Source organism: Arachis hypogaea, chromosome 16, assembly GCF_003086295.3.
Source record: "Arachis hypogaea cultivar Tifrunner chromosome 16, arahy.Tifrunner.gnm2.J5K5, whole genome shotgun sequence".
In the NCBI taxonomy this organism is placed as follows: domain Eukaryota; kingdom Viridiplantae; phylum Streptophyta; class Magnoliopsida; order Fabales; family Fabaceae; genus Arachis; species Arachis hypogaea.
The window spans coordinates 46704378-46717037 of NC_092051.1; the positions used below are offsets into that span (position 1 = coordinate 46704378).

Sequence of the window (12660 nt, forward strand, 5' to 3'; positions counted from 1 at the left end):
TACTCTTTGTGGTTTTTGTAAGTTGTATTGTATGTATGGATGTACGTTATATAACAAAAGTATTTTTGGAGCGGTATTACGGGTTAAAGTTTAAAACAGGCTCATATTTTAGTATTAAATAGTATAAGAGTTGTCGTAATGTCCGAGCTATCAGAGTAGCGCAGCCGGAAGCGTGAGCTTTGATAGTTAGGATGTTACAGGAAGCAAAATCATCATGCAATTAATATTTCATGTGAAAATGATAATTTTTAAATGACAGAGACGATTTTGATTTTAACACAAGATATTAGAAAAGGAAAAAATACTTACCTTCAATTTTAATAACTGAGTTTAGTGTACACATAATAATTCTATGTTCAAAATCTAGAATAATTTTATGTCCAAATCGGGGTGTGATTTTGTTGTTTGGTGTTCGGAAAATCACTTGAGATATATTTTCGTGCGCCATCATAGCGAAAACAAATAAAAAATGAACATTTACAATTCAACATGTGAGAATGCCGATTATGAACTCAGGCGAGTGATGAGTTGAAAAATAAATAACTAACGTAGCTTCATTGTTGAAACATATATAATAATAAACGTATATTATTTATTTCAATAATTCTTCTCTCCCTCCGAAAGAATATCCTCCATTATTGCTTTCAACCGTATGCTTTGACAATAGTGGATATAAGAAGTAGCAAGTCATTAACACTTCACCATCATGACAATGACAGGTAACAAAGACTTTTATTTTAATTCTTTTTGGAAAAGTCTAAGGGCAAGCAATTTTGTTAAATTCTGGCCAGCATGTAACCAGTAAAGAAAAGTGAGACATTGGATAAAATTTCACACCAATCTCACACCATTAAAACCATCATTAATGGCTATAAATCACAAAAGTTACTGTCCCCTAACATTCCTCATTTTTTTTTTCTCAATCAAAGATCCCATATTACCATGGCCAGAGTTGACATTATATTGATTCAACCCTATCTTAGTGTTACTTTTTTTTTTTTTTTTTAAATCTTTTTACTCTTTTCTGTCCATCGATGTCCACTTCTACGTATAGTATATAGGTCTGTCTTAGTTTAATTACCCCCTCCCTGCAATCTTATACGAAGAGGAAGTATATATATAAATTTTAGAGTGGTGTTAGGTAGTTAATTAAGAAAATTCAGCCAACAACATGTAAGCATAGTTTAATTTCAAAGTATTTTGTTTGAAAAGGTAGTTACTAAATCAACTACTGTATATTTGTATGTAAATATATTATATTATTTAATTTATTTTTATCTGTATTTATATTATTTATATTATGATATTATTTTTTTTTAATTTAAGTTGATAGAATAAAATAATATAAAAATAATTATATATCTAATGTGTTCTTCTAAATAAGAATCTCTTTTTTTGAGTTTGTTTGACTTTTTTATAAAGATCTTTTTTTATTTTTTATTTTATGTTATTTTTTTTTTAGAGTTCCCCAAATATTAAACTTTAAAATTTTTAGATATAGAGTTTTAATACCATGTTATGATACCACTTCTCTCAAAAATTTAAGTTGATAAGAAGAAGTAACATAAATATTTATATCTTTAACAATTAAAAATATATGTATATCGATCCTAAATCCAATCTATCATTGTTGGCTCTAGCTAGTATAAGTGAGAAATTATTAAAAATAATTAATATCCGATAAAATAATATTATGAATTATTATTATTTTTATTTTATTTTATAAAAAATATGCTTTCAAAATTTATAATAATAATAACTTTAATTAAAATTAAAAATAAATAATTACAATAATAATTGTAATATGAGAGACATGTTTTTGAGTGTTTTTAATTCAAATGGTTCTTAATCAGAGAATCAATAAAATTAGGACATTAGTGATTTAGTATATATAATTTTCATTAAATAAAAATTAAAAGATCTCATTTATTAAATTATATATATATATATATATATATATTTATTTATTTATATTTGTAAATAAGATATTCCCATAATAAATATAATATTAGAATTTTTTTTTGATATGCGATTATCATAGACTCATGGTAATTAATAGAGTATTTATTATATTTTGATTTTAGACACATAATGCTCTAAGGTGTTAGTTAAAAGAATATTGGATAAGATTTAAATATTAGTAGAATTAATAATTAGTTAATAAAAAATCCATTAGCTATGATAAATTGGTAATGAGTTCGAGTTCTATGATTATAATGAAGGAATTAAACAAAATTTTGGTCAAGGAGTTTGAATGAATAAAGAGATGAGTTTCTTAGGTCATTTATAATTCATTATAGTAATAATAACAACTTAGAGTTTAACAATCAAATCGTACTCTAAAGGTTAACTAAGAGTTGAAAAGATTGAAGGAATTATATTTTTGTTCTTCTCGAATTCTTAGTAAAAATACAATTATTTCAAATTGTCAGGTTATCAAGAAGTGTTGCTAGATGTCAACCTTAATTAGTAAATTTAGTATGACTAATTCACTATCTGCTTAGTATTGAATATGTCGGATCATACACTAACAATGCAAATGTTCTAATTTTTGCTAAAAAAATTATTTAATAATTGTTTTGATTTGATCAAATAATTAATTATTTAATTAAAATAAGATATTATTATATTCTTTGCTTACACAAAAGATATAACAATAATATAATAATTAAAAATATTAGATAACAAATAAGAATAATTATTTATTCTATGATAAATTGTAAATATGAATAAAATTTTATATGAATTTGTCTTAAATTGAATTGTGATTTTATTTATAAGATTTTAATTTAAAATAAGATGAAATTATTTAAATTTAAAATAAGATTTAAATTTAAAACCAATAACAGATCTCATACTATATAAATATATATTAACAATAAAAAAAACACAAACTCTGTATTTTACTCGTCCACTTAATTTAAATTATATTCAAATCTTTTATATTTTTATTCTTTTAAAACAGAACTAAATCCAAACTAAGAAATAGGTTCAAAGAAAATAATGCTAAAATTGTGGCACGTGGTTTGATGACTCTTTGAAGTTAGATCTACTTCCTGGTTGTTAACTTGTTATTTTTTTTCATTGTTTCAACTTTCAAATGTGCAAGTGGGTTTGTTTGGGAATTTTGCTATTATGTCCAAAGTTTGAAAGTATGCTTGGGATGTGTCTATTCTTCTTGTTAGTTTGTAATTTGGAGAATATGGTAGGAAAACAAAAAATCCTTAGAGGAGCTTTCTAATCAGTCGCATATTCGCAAATTTTTTTCATAGACAAATTCATTAGAGAAAAATTACTTTTTAATTTTTTTTTTAACAAAGATAGTTACTTTATTGATTTGTAAAAAAATAAATAGTTGATCTACAGTTGGACAACAACAATAGAAATAGTTTCACCAAAACATACATAATCATGACCCATGACCAATTAAAGTAGAAACTAAGAAAAGAAAAACTGAGAGAGAATAAAGCTAATCTCAATAACAGGACATAGTCTTTCTTTGGCGATAAAATTTCTCCAAGACCTTTCTTGCACTGGCAATGATATTAAGTCTATTAGTAGGCTTATGCTTAAATACCAGTGTATTTTGAGCTGACCATATCTTTCATGCAATTGTGGCGATGAGATTCCTGCGATGTTTATTGTGGGTGCCACCTCCATGCTTGCACGCTATCTCCTTTCATCATTTTCAAAGAACAGAATTTACTCCAGATATGTCTAGAATATCAATTTTCTTTCATACTTGAACTGACTGAGGATTAACATTAGGAATTTGAGCTTGGAGTTTCAATTTGATTAGGAGACCTAAATGCACCATCTTCCAAATAAACACCTTTACCTTTGCTGGACATAAAGCGAACAAATTGATCTCCACACTTCTTTTTGCTTAAACACTTCTGGTTAGAACTCATATGGAGAATAGAAAAAATGAAAAGCAACTCTATAACCAAAGTTTATCGTGTATGTTCCTTTCTTTTCCTTTTCCCAAATGATCTTATCTTGATTCAGCGTTTATTGAGTCTGCATTATTCTCTGAGTTGTGTCCGTAGAAAAGGTATCATTGATTAATTGAGAATTCCAGTCACCATTAAGTAGTATAGGTATTGGTTGATCCAGTGAAGATTGTTAATCTCATTAAGCATCTGATGCTTGTAAATCATCTCTTTATTAGCACCCCATAATCCAAAAATAGGCAACATATTCCCACCTGCCACTTGACCCCCTTTTTCAGTACTTTCCATCCTTCTAATAAACTTCTCCAGCCCATGAAGAGTTATTACCAAGCTGTGCCTTCATGAAATTGGAGCAAGGGAAGTATTTGCTTTTCATCACCTTTGTATAGTAGTGAATTAGTTTTGGAGATTAGTCACCAGCCTTATTTTCCTAACAGAGCCAAATTAAATGATGTCAGGTCTTTAAAACTAAGTCCTCCATGGTCTTTGTCTCTGCATAATGTATCCCATTCAATCCATTGCATCTTCCTTTCATTGTCTTTTTGTCCCCACTAAAATAACATCATCTTTTTCTGAATTTTTTCAATCAATGTCTTTGAAAGTTTAAAACAACTTAGCATATATATTGGAACTACTATGCCAGCCGCTTTAATAAGTACTTCTCGAGCACTTGCTAAAAGTAAGGATATTGTTCACAAGTTTAACTTCTTGGTAGTCTTGTCTTTGATATATCTGAACGTTTCTTTCTTTGATCTAGAGAAAATTGCAGGGAGACCCAGATATTTATCCTGAGAGCCAACATGTGGAACCTGGAGCAGCTAGGCAAGTTCAACTCTAAGGTGCCGAGGAGTGTTCTAGCTGAAGAAGATTGAAGATTTAGTCTAGTTAACCACTTGACCACTTACTTAACTATATTTTTGTAGAATTTGAAGTAGGTTTTGGTATGTTTGTGTGTTTGTTTTGTTGAATAAGATAAGTCATCTGCAAAGAATAAATGACTGATCGTAGGACATCTTCTATTTAATAGTAAACCTCTAAACTACTGCCTCTGTTCTCCTCTGTGGAGAAGATGGGATAATCCCTCTATGCTAGGTAAGGATTAGATAGGAGAAAGGAGATCCCCTTGTCGAAGTCCGTTTGATGGTTTAAAAAAATCATGTGAATGACCTTCCACGGTAATAAAGTAGGACACTGTAGTTACACACTCTTTTAGCCAATCTATCCGTTTATCACATAAATCCAATCTCTTCAAAACTTCCCATACAAAACTCAATTCCATCCATTCATAGACTTTGCTCATGTCTAGCTTCAGTGCAAAGTCATAGTCTCTAGTTTTCTTGTTTCTCAAGTAGTGCATAAACTTGTGAGCTATAAGGAAATTATCACTGATTAAACGACCCTTAATAAAAGCATTATGGTTTCCACTAATGATTCTGTCCATTACTCTTTGCATCCTATGGACCAAAATTTTTTAGATAATTTTGTAACAAACCGTGCTTAAACACATTGAATCTGCCCCTTGAATCTTAAGAATTAAACAAATCTGGGTATGATTTAGGGATCTTAGCATTTTTTCCTTGAAAGAAACTCCTAACAACCGCATTAACATTCTGTTTGATGATATCCCAATAGAACTGGAAGAACTTAGCTGTGAAACCATCATTCTTCGAAGCCGAGTATGGATTAATAGAAAACACAGCCCTTTTAATTTCTATATCACAGACTGGTCTCGTTAACACCTTATTATCACTGTTCTCTATCTTTGTAGTCATACCCTCGAAGGCCTCTGTAGGATCAATAGGTACAGATATAGTAGATAAAGTCTCAAAAAACTCCTGAGCCACTTTTCCAATGCCCTCCACTTTAGAGTGAAGTTGACCATTTTCATCTTTAATTTGTTCAATCTTATTGTGTATATTTCAAGATCGGAACTTAGAGTGAAAATATTTTGTATTTTGGCCCCACTGTAGCCATTTAACCCGGGATTTCTCTTTCCAGTACCTCTCTTCCTTCTCATAGGCCTCTTGAAGCTCTGGCTCTAAAGAACAAATTTTGATTTGTTTGCCTCTACTGCCTTCAATTTTTCTTCCTCTAGTGCCTATTTAGTTTCTTCAATAATTCTATGCAAATTCCTATTTTTCTTCTTTTGCCACTCAACAATACTGTGTCTGCATTAGTGCTTTAATTTGCTGAATAATATAAACATAGGAGACCCAGCATACTTCAACCTCTATGCATCCTTGACTATGTTGGTAACTTCTTCCTCTTCACACTACCTTTCTTAGAAACGAAACTGTCTGTTTGTTTTTCTACTGCACACTTCTGAATCTAGTAAAGGCGGTGGTCTAATCCTTGATCGTTTAGGTGTAACATCTTTGCTGTTGGGTAAGGTATCTTCCAAACCGTTTAGACTAAGCACCAATCAAGTCGTTCTCTGATAAAGTTTCCTCCAAACTGCCTATTATTCCAAGTGAACTTGCTACCTTCATACCCTATATCATACCGCCCTCCACCATTTAGAAAATTGTTAAAACTTTCAATAGAGCTAGCTGACTTAGTTCTTCCTCCTTCTTTTCCATGGTGAGCTAGAATAGAGTTAAAATCACCCACAACTAGAAATAATTCATCCCTGACTTCATAATCTGCAAAATTTTCTCAAATTGAGGATTCCTGAGACCTTCTTCACTGTGTAAATACACTCCTATAACATTCCAGCACTTATTTTGGGCTATATCCATCCATTGAAAGTGAATGAAAAAACTTTCAACCTCCATCACTGTTATTTGTACCTCTAATTTCCATGCAAGAACTAATCCACCAGCCATGCCAATTGGATCAACACAGTATTGTTTTTGGTTTCACATAAGAACAATACTTCGGGAGATTGGGATCTTCGAATCCCTTGAGAGTGGAGTGACAATTTTGGGCTGACACCCTCTCCTAATTCAGCAACATCCATATCTTCACTATTTGTTGGAACTTTTTAGTGACGTTGAGATTGATCCTCACCTTAACAATTCTTGTTTCTGTTCCCCTCATAGAAAAAATAGCAACATCGAGCACCTCACCATAGATTTTTCCTATTTTCCTTCGTAACTCCTTTGTTTTACAATACTCTGCATTCCCCAGAGTTGGATCTAGATTGGAACAATTGAGAAATCCATGTTTGGTATCTCTCCAACTTCTCTCCATCTTCGAATGTTCAATATAAAGTTCTTAAACAACTAGGGCATGTCCTTTTCGATCTTGATCAACTCTTGTTCATGATCAAAGAAAAATTAGAATGTGTTGTCACTATTATCAATAACCCTCAGTCCATCCGGTTGTCGCCAGATCACAAACATGTTTGGTTTAATCATACCAATGCTGAATAATCAATCTTCCATTAATCTCCTTACCAAACTCTTTTGGAATTCCTCAAACCCCTTTTGACATCCGTAGAATCAAAGAAGATTCTACCTTCCTTTTCTATCCCTCCTTGCTCCTCCTCACTAGCCATTTTTGAATCTTTGTTTGTACTAGACACCAGTACAGATTAGTGTTGTATTCTTAGAAGATTAGAATTAGGATTCCACGTAAAATACACACAAATGTATGTAAATCTTATCAGAGCATCTAAATCTTAATGGATATCCTGTAATTTTTAATTTTTCAAAAATACAATTCATCGGACATAAATTGATAGGATAAAATTCCATTCTGATGAATTTTGAAATTAACTATATTTATGTAAATAATAAAATTATACCATTTTTACGTAAAAATTACCTACACAATCACCTTTAAATTAAAAAATATTTAGTTGTTTCTCAAAAATTTTCCATACTTTTAATGTCGTGAATAAACTTTTTATTTCGCCAGAAATCAAATTTGGAAAGCAGAATTGTTAGCAGGGGAGAAGGGTAGTTTGTCTATTTTAATTATACTATAAGAAAATATAAAAGGTTAATAAAAGTAGCTTTCACTAACCTTGAAACAACACCAATGGGATGTGAAGGATTACCATGTGTTCATAACACGCAGTGGAAGAAAAGAAAGTAATTCTAAAGTCCTATTTTGTGCTTAAACTTTATTCCAATAATAAATATATAGTAGATCAGATCTAAATACCTTTGGAGGCTTTAGTAAAAACTTTATTCTTCGATTGTACGAAGACTCTATGCGTATCCACACTGAGACCAACCTTTGCTGTCAACTCCTTGACTAATGGATATCTGATCTAAATGGAGAATCTCTTTTCAACTTCTTACACACCATAAAATTTTTCTCCAAGAATTAGGCTCACATACATTTATGTGTGTAGAGGCAAAGAAATAAAACTCTTGTTATTCTCATCTGTAATTCCTTCACTCTTGGCATACATATATATAGTATGAGATTTGTTACTGATTTTAAATTTGAATCTCAATTCAAATTTAAATCATATCTTAAAATTCTAAATCTAAATCTTTCAAATTTATGAATCATATCATAACGCAATTTGAAACGGAATCAGTTAGGATCTCATATCCAAATTTAGAAATAGAATAACTAATTATTCTCAAATCTCATTTAATATTCTCAATTATCATAATATTATTATATTCTTGGTGCTAGCAAAGAATACAATAATATTCTATTTGAATTAATATAATTATTTATTTGATCAAATCAAAATAATAATTAAATAATTCTATAGCAAAGATTAGAACACTCGTTAGTGTGTGACCCCATAGGTTCAATACTAAGCGGGTAGTAAATTAGTCATACGAAATTTACTAATCAAGGTCAGTGTCTAGCAACACTCCTCAACGACCCAATTGTATGAATTAATATATTTTTACTAAGAACCTTAGAAGAACAAAGTATAATTCCTTCCATCTTTCTAGCTCTTGGTTAACCTTTAGAGTATGGTTTAATTGTCAAACTCTAACTTGTTACCATTATTATAATGAATTGTGAACGACCTAAGAAACTTATTTCTTCATTCATTCAATCCCCTTGGCCAAGGTTTTATTCATCCCAGTCATTATAATCATAGAGCTCAAACTCTTTACCGAGAGTTGACGGATTCCTTATTGACTAATCATTAATTCTACAAGTATTTAAATCATACCAAATATCCATTCAACTAGCACCCTAGGGTAATAGGTGTCCGGAATCAAAGTATAATAAATACATTGTTAATTACTATGACAATCGCAGGTCAAAGAAAACTCTATTACTATGTTCATCTTGAGAATATCCTATTGACAAATATACGGTAATTATAACCATTAGGAATTCTCAAAGTGAGTCAGTTCAATGGTCATATTTCTATATGCACCATCTATATATATAATTTAATAAATGAGATCTATTAAATTTCATCCAATGAAGACCATTATATATATATTGATCTTTCCGGATTATTAATGTCCTTTTTAATAATCCTATGACCAAGAACAATTTAGATTAAATTATAAAAGATTTATCTCTCAATATTATGATCACTATCACAATGATAAATCTCTAAATTTAATTAAGGACCTTATTATATTAATATTTTAATATAATAACAATAACAAATTATTTGACATATGATTGATTGTATTGTGGTCATACTCCTTATTTCTAACAGGATGACTGTATCCAAAGTAACTAGGTTTTAAAAGTAAAATCCTAATTTGGCAAAGAAGAAAAAGTGGTCCTGTGAAGTACCTGATGTATGTGTTCTTTATAGAAAAGCAAACAAAGATAGCACGGTATACTACACTTTTCAATCCAGCTGGATAATAAACATGCCCATTTTTTCTCCTCTTTTTCTCTTATCTTTTTTCTTTGGTGTCGTGGAGAGTCCCCATGCCATTAATAATAATGCATATGATCATTTCAAGACAACAGAAGAATGTGAAAGATGGAGGTGGTATATGATATATAGTCTCATTTATTTATTTGTTTAAAGTTATTTATAAAGCGGAAAGCTGAAAATTAGAAAACATTTTAAGTATATTACCGATTTTTGTGTTTCAGTAATTTTAGTCATTAATCTCAATTATACAATTAATTTTAATTTAGTTGTCAATCTCAACCATATATTTCATGATCGAGATAAGTAGTTAAAATCATTCAAAATAAACTTGATTCCACAGGGTACTTGAAATACTTCCTAAAAATTGATAATCTTTAAACTACTAACGTTTAATTGGAATTGGATCTGTACTATCAAAATGATATAGAGATTGATTGGTCAATCACTTTTTACTTTATAATTACTCTAATTTTATTTTAGACTACCCTATTAGGGGAACAAAGATACCAAACAAAAGCATATGTTAAATTAAATCCTCATGTTGTCACACCTGACACAAGTCATTGATTAGTTTTCAGCTAACATTGGGAGAATTTGGTTTGGAATTTATGGTAGATAGATGGTATTAAATATTAATTAATGAATTAATCTTAAAACTTGTATCATGAGTTCCTAACTTGCACAACAATACATAGCACACCAATATAATGATCGAGTTGCAGAGCAGGAGATAACAAATTAAAGTTAGTACCAATTCAGAAACATCACAAGATGTCAAAACTCAAAAAGATGCATCATCAATTCTACAGGTGAAAACTCACATGCAATTATTCGATATAATATAAAATTGATGAATAACATTGTTAGATAATAATTTAATCAAACATATTAAATTATTTAACTATTTAAAACGATCAAGATAATTGCATGTAAATCTCCACTTATATAGAGTGCATGTTATTTTATTTGAATGGTGTTACAAAGTATGAACAATCAAATCAATCATTATTTTATTCCATTATAGTTTCAAACGTCACAAACGATTATCTGATCAAATATAAGGTTTGACCTCAAATATTTTGTGCCCGGGTGAGTATGCTGTGGCAACCGCATCTCCTGCCCAAATATATCAAAACAAACATACAATAAACAAATTTATAATAATTTCGCAATAAGTATCTTAAAACAAAAGACTTTCATGTAAAAAATTAATACTAGTTTTGGAAGGAAATTACTAATAGGAGAGGATGTCGAAAAGGAGATGAACAAGGTTGGCGCAGAGGATGAAGAGGAAGAGGAGGAAGATGAAGACGAGGGCAAAGCGTAAGAAGAAGATGAGAAGGATGATGGTGAGGATGATGGTGAAGGGAGAGTCCAAAAGCACCACAAGCATATCTTCTATCACTGTACTTTATGTGTTGCTAATTTAGTAATTGTAACTGTAATTAGATTGATCGTTTGTGTTGAAGTGTGTTAGTGGAAAATATAATTGCCTTGTGTTTTTCTTTGGAGGTTGCACCGTTCGATCTTGCGTGTTGAAATTTTTTGATGACCAATCACTCTCCAATATCTGCCTCATTCTGATTGTACAAGTGTTTTCGGGTTTTTTCTTTTTTAATGTTCTAAAACTATATAATGAACAGTTATTTTTTAAATATTTAACTAAAAATATTATTTATACACTAAAATTAGTTATTAAAATTAATTATTATATATTTAAATATATATAAATATCGTGCACTAAATTAGTCTTTCCATAAGTTTGTTTTCATTTTTTTTGTAAATTTAAAACTCTTAATATTTTTTGATACATTAATTTTAATTTTTTATTATATAATTTTTAATAATGAATTTTTTAATTAATAATTTTAATTTGTATCATTAGAGCACATGTTAGCTAAATTCAAAATTTTATTATTGTCTCTTGTATTTATTTGTATCTGTTTTAATACTGTTCAAGATATAGTTACAATAAATGCTTACGTTAATTAATAGTGTAATATATAAAAATACTGCCTAACTAAGTTATAGATAAAATGAATTATTATAATCGACAGTATAAATCTATCTTATTAATTTAGTAAGAAGTCAATTATATGGAGAATCAAACATCCTTAAAATGGATGGGAATAATGAATTTATATTAGTTAACAAGTGTCTTATCAAGTATTTTTAAAATATTTATTAAAGTGTTAAATATTTAAAAATTTGTATTAAAAAATATTATTATACTCTTAACGTACACTCTTTACTAAATTAATATCAATATCTCATGTAATTCTTTTAATAAAATATTGTAGAAAAAAATTATATAATTAAAACTAAAATTTTTAAAATATTTTATAAAAGTATTTGTTTTTAAATAACTTGTAAAAAGATAAAATTAAAATTAGTGTATTTAAAGATATTAAAATTTTTGAATTTAAAAAAAAAATGAGAACAAACTGATGAAGAGACTAATTTGGTACACGATATTCAATTTCATAGACTAAAATGAGTCATTTGATATAAAGTAAGGGACCAATTTGGTGCATATGTATTGATGACATAATGAATAATACGTGGACAAATAACATTGGGACACAAGGCATAATCTGACACGCGGTAAAATAGCATTATGACACATGACATAACCATCCACGTTAGCATGCCACGCGTCGCTAACCAACACATCATCATACTGTTATACGTAACTAAATCATTAGATAACACGTATTACTAATAATCCATGTCATCAAACCAGCGCATCGTTAACAGAAAATAAATCAAAAAATAATATAGTACAACTTTTTCAATCTAAAAAATATAATTAGTACCATTAAAATTTTAAAAATAATTTTAATACAACATTAATTTTAGAGACCATTTTAAAAATTTACTCCCATTGTATATATGTGCTGAACTCAGTGTCCGATTTAAGCGAGGGAGAGTGTGGGC

At 29.3% G+C, this 12660-nt stretch overlaps 1 long non-coding RNA gene across 1 annotated transcript; it reads right to left on the minus strand.

Moving 5' to 3' along the window:
* Nucleotides 1–10495: 10495 nt before the first annotated feature.
* Nucleotides 10496–11219, minus strand: LOC140179785 (uncharacterized). Its single transcript, XR_011873613.1, has 2 exons — nucleotides 10959–11219; nucleotides 10496–10839 (listed from the first exon to the last, which is right to left on the minus strand). It is a non-coding gene; the product is annotated as an uncharacterized lncRNA (long non-coding RNA).
* Between the last annotated feature and the right edge of the window lie 1441 nt (nucleotides 11220–12660).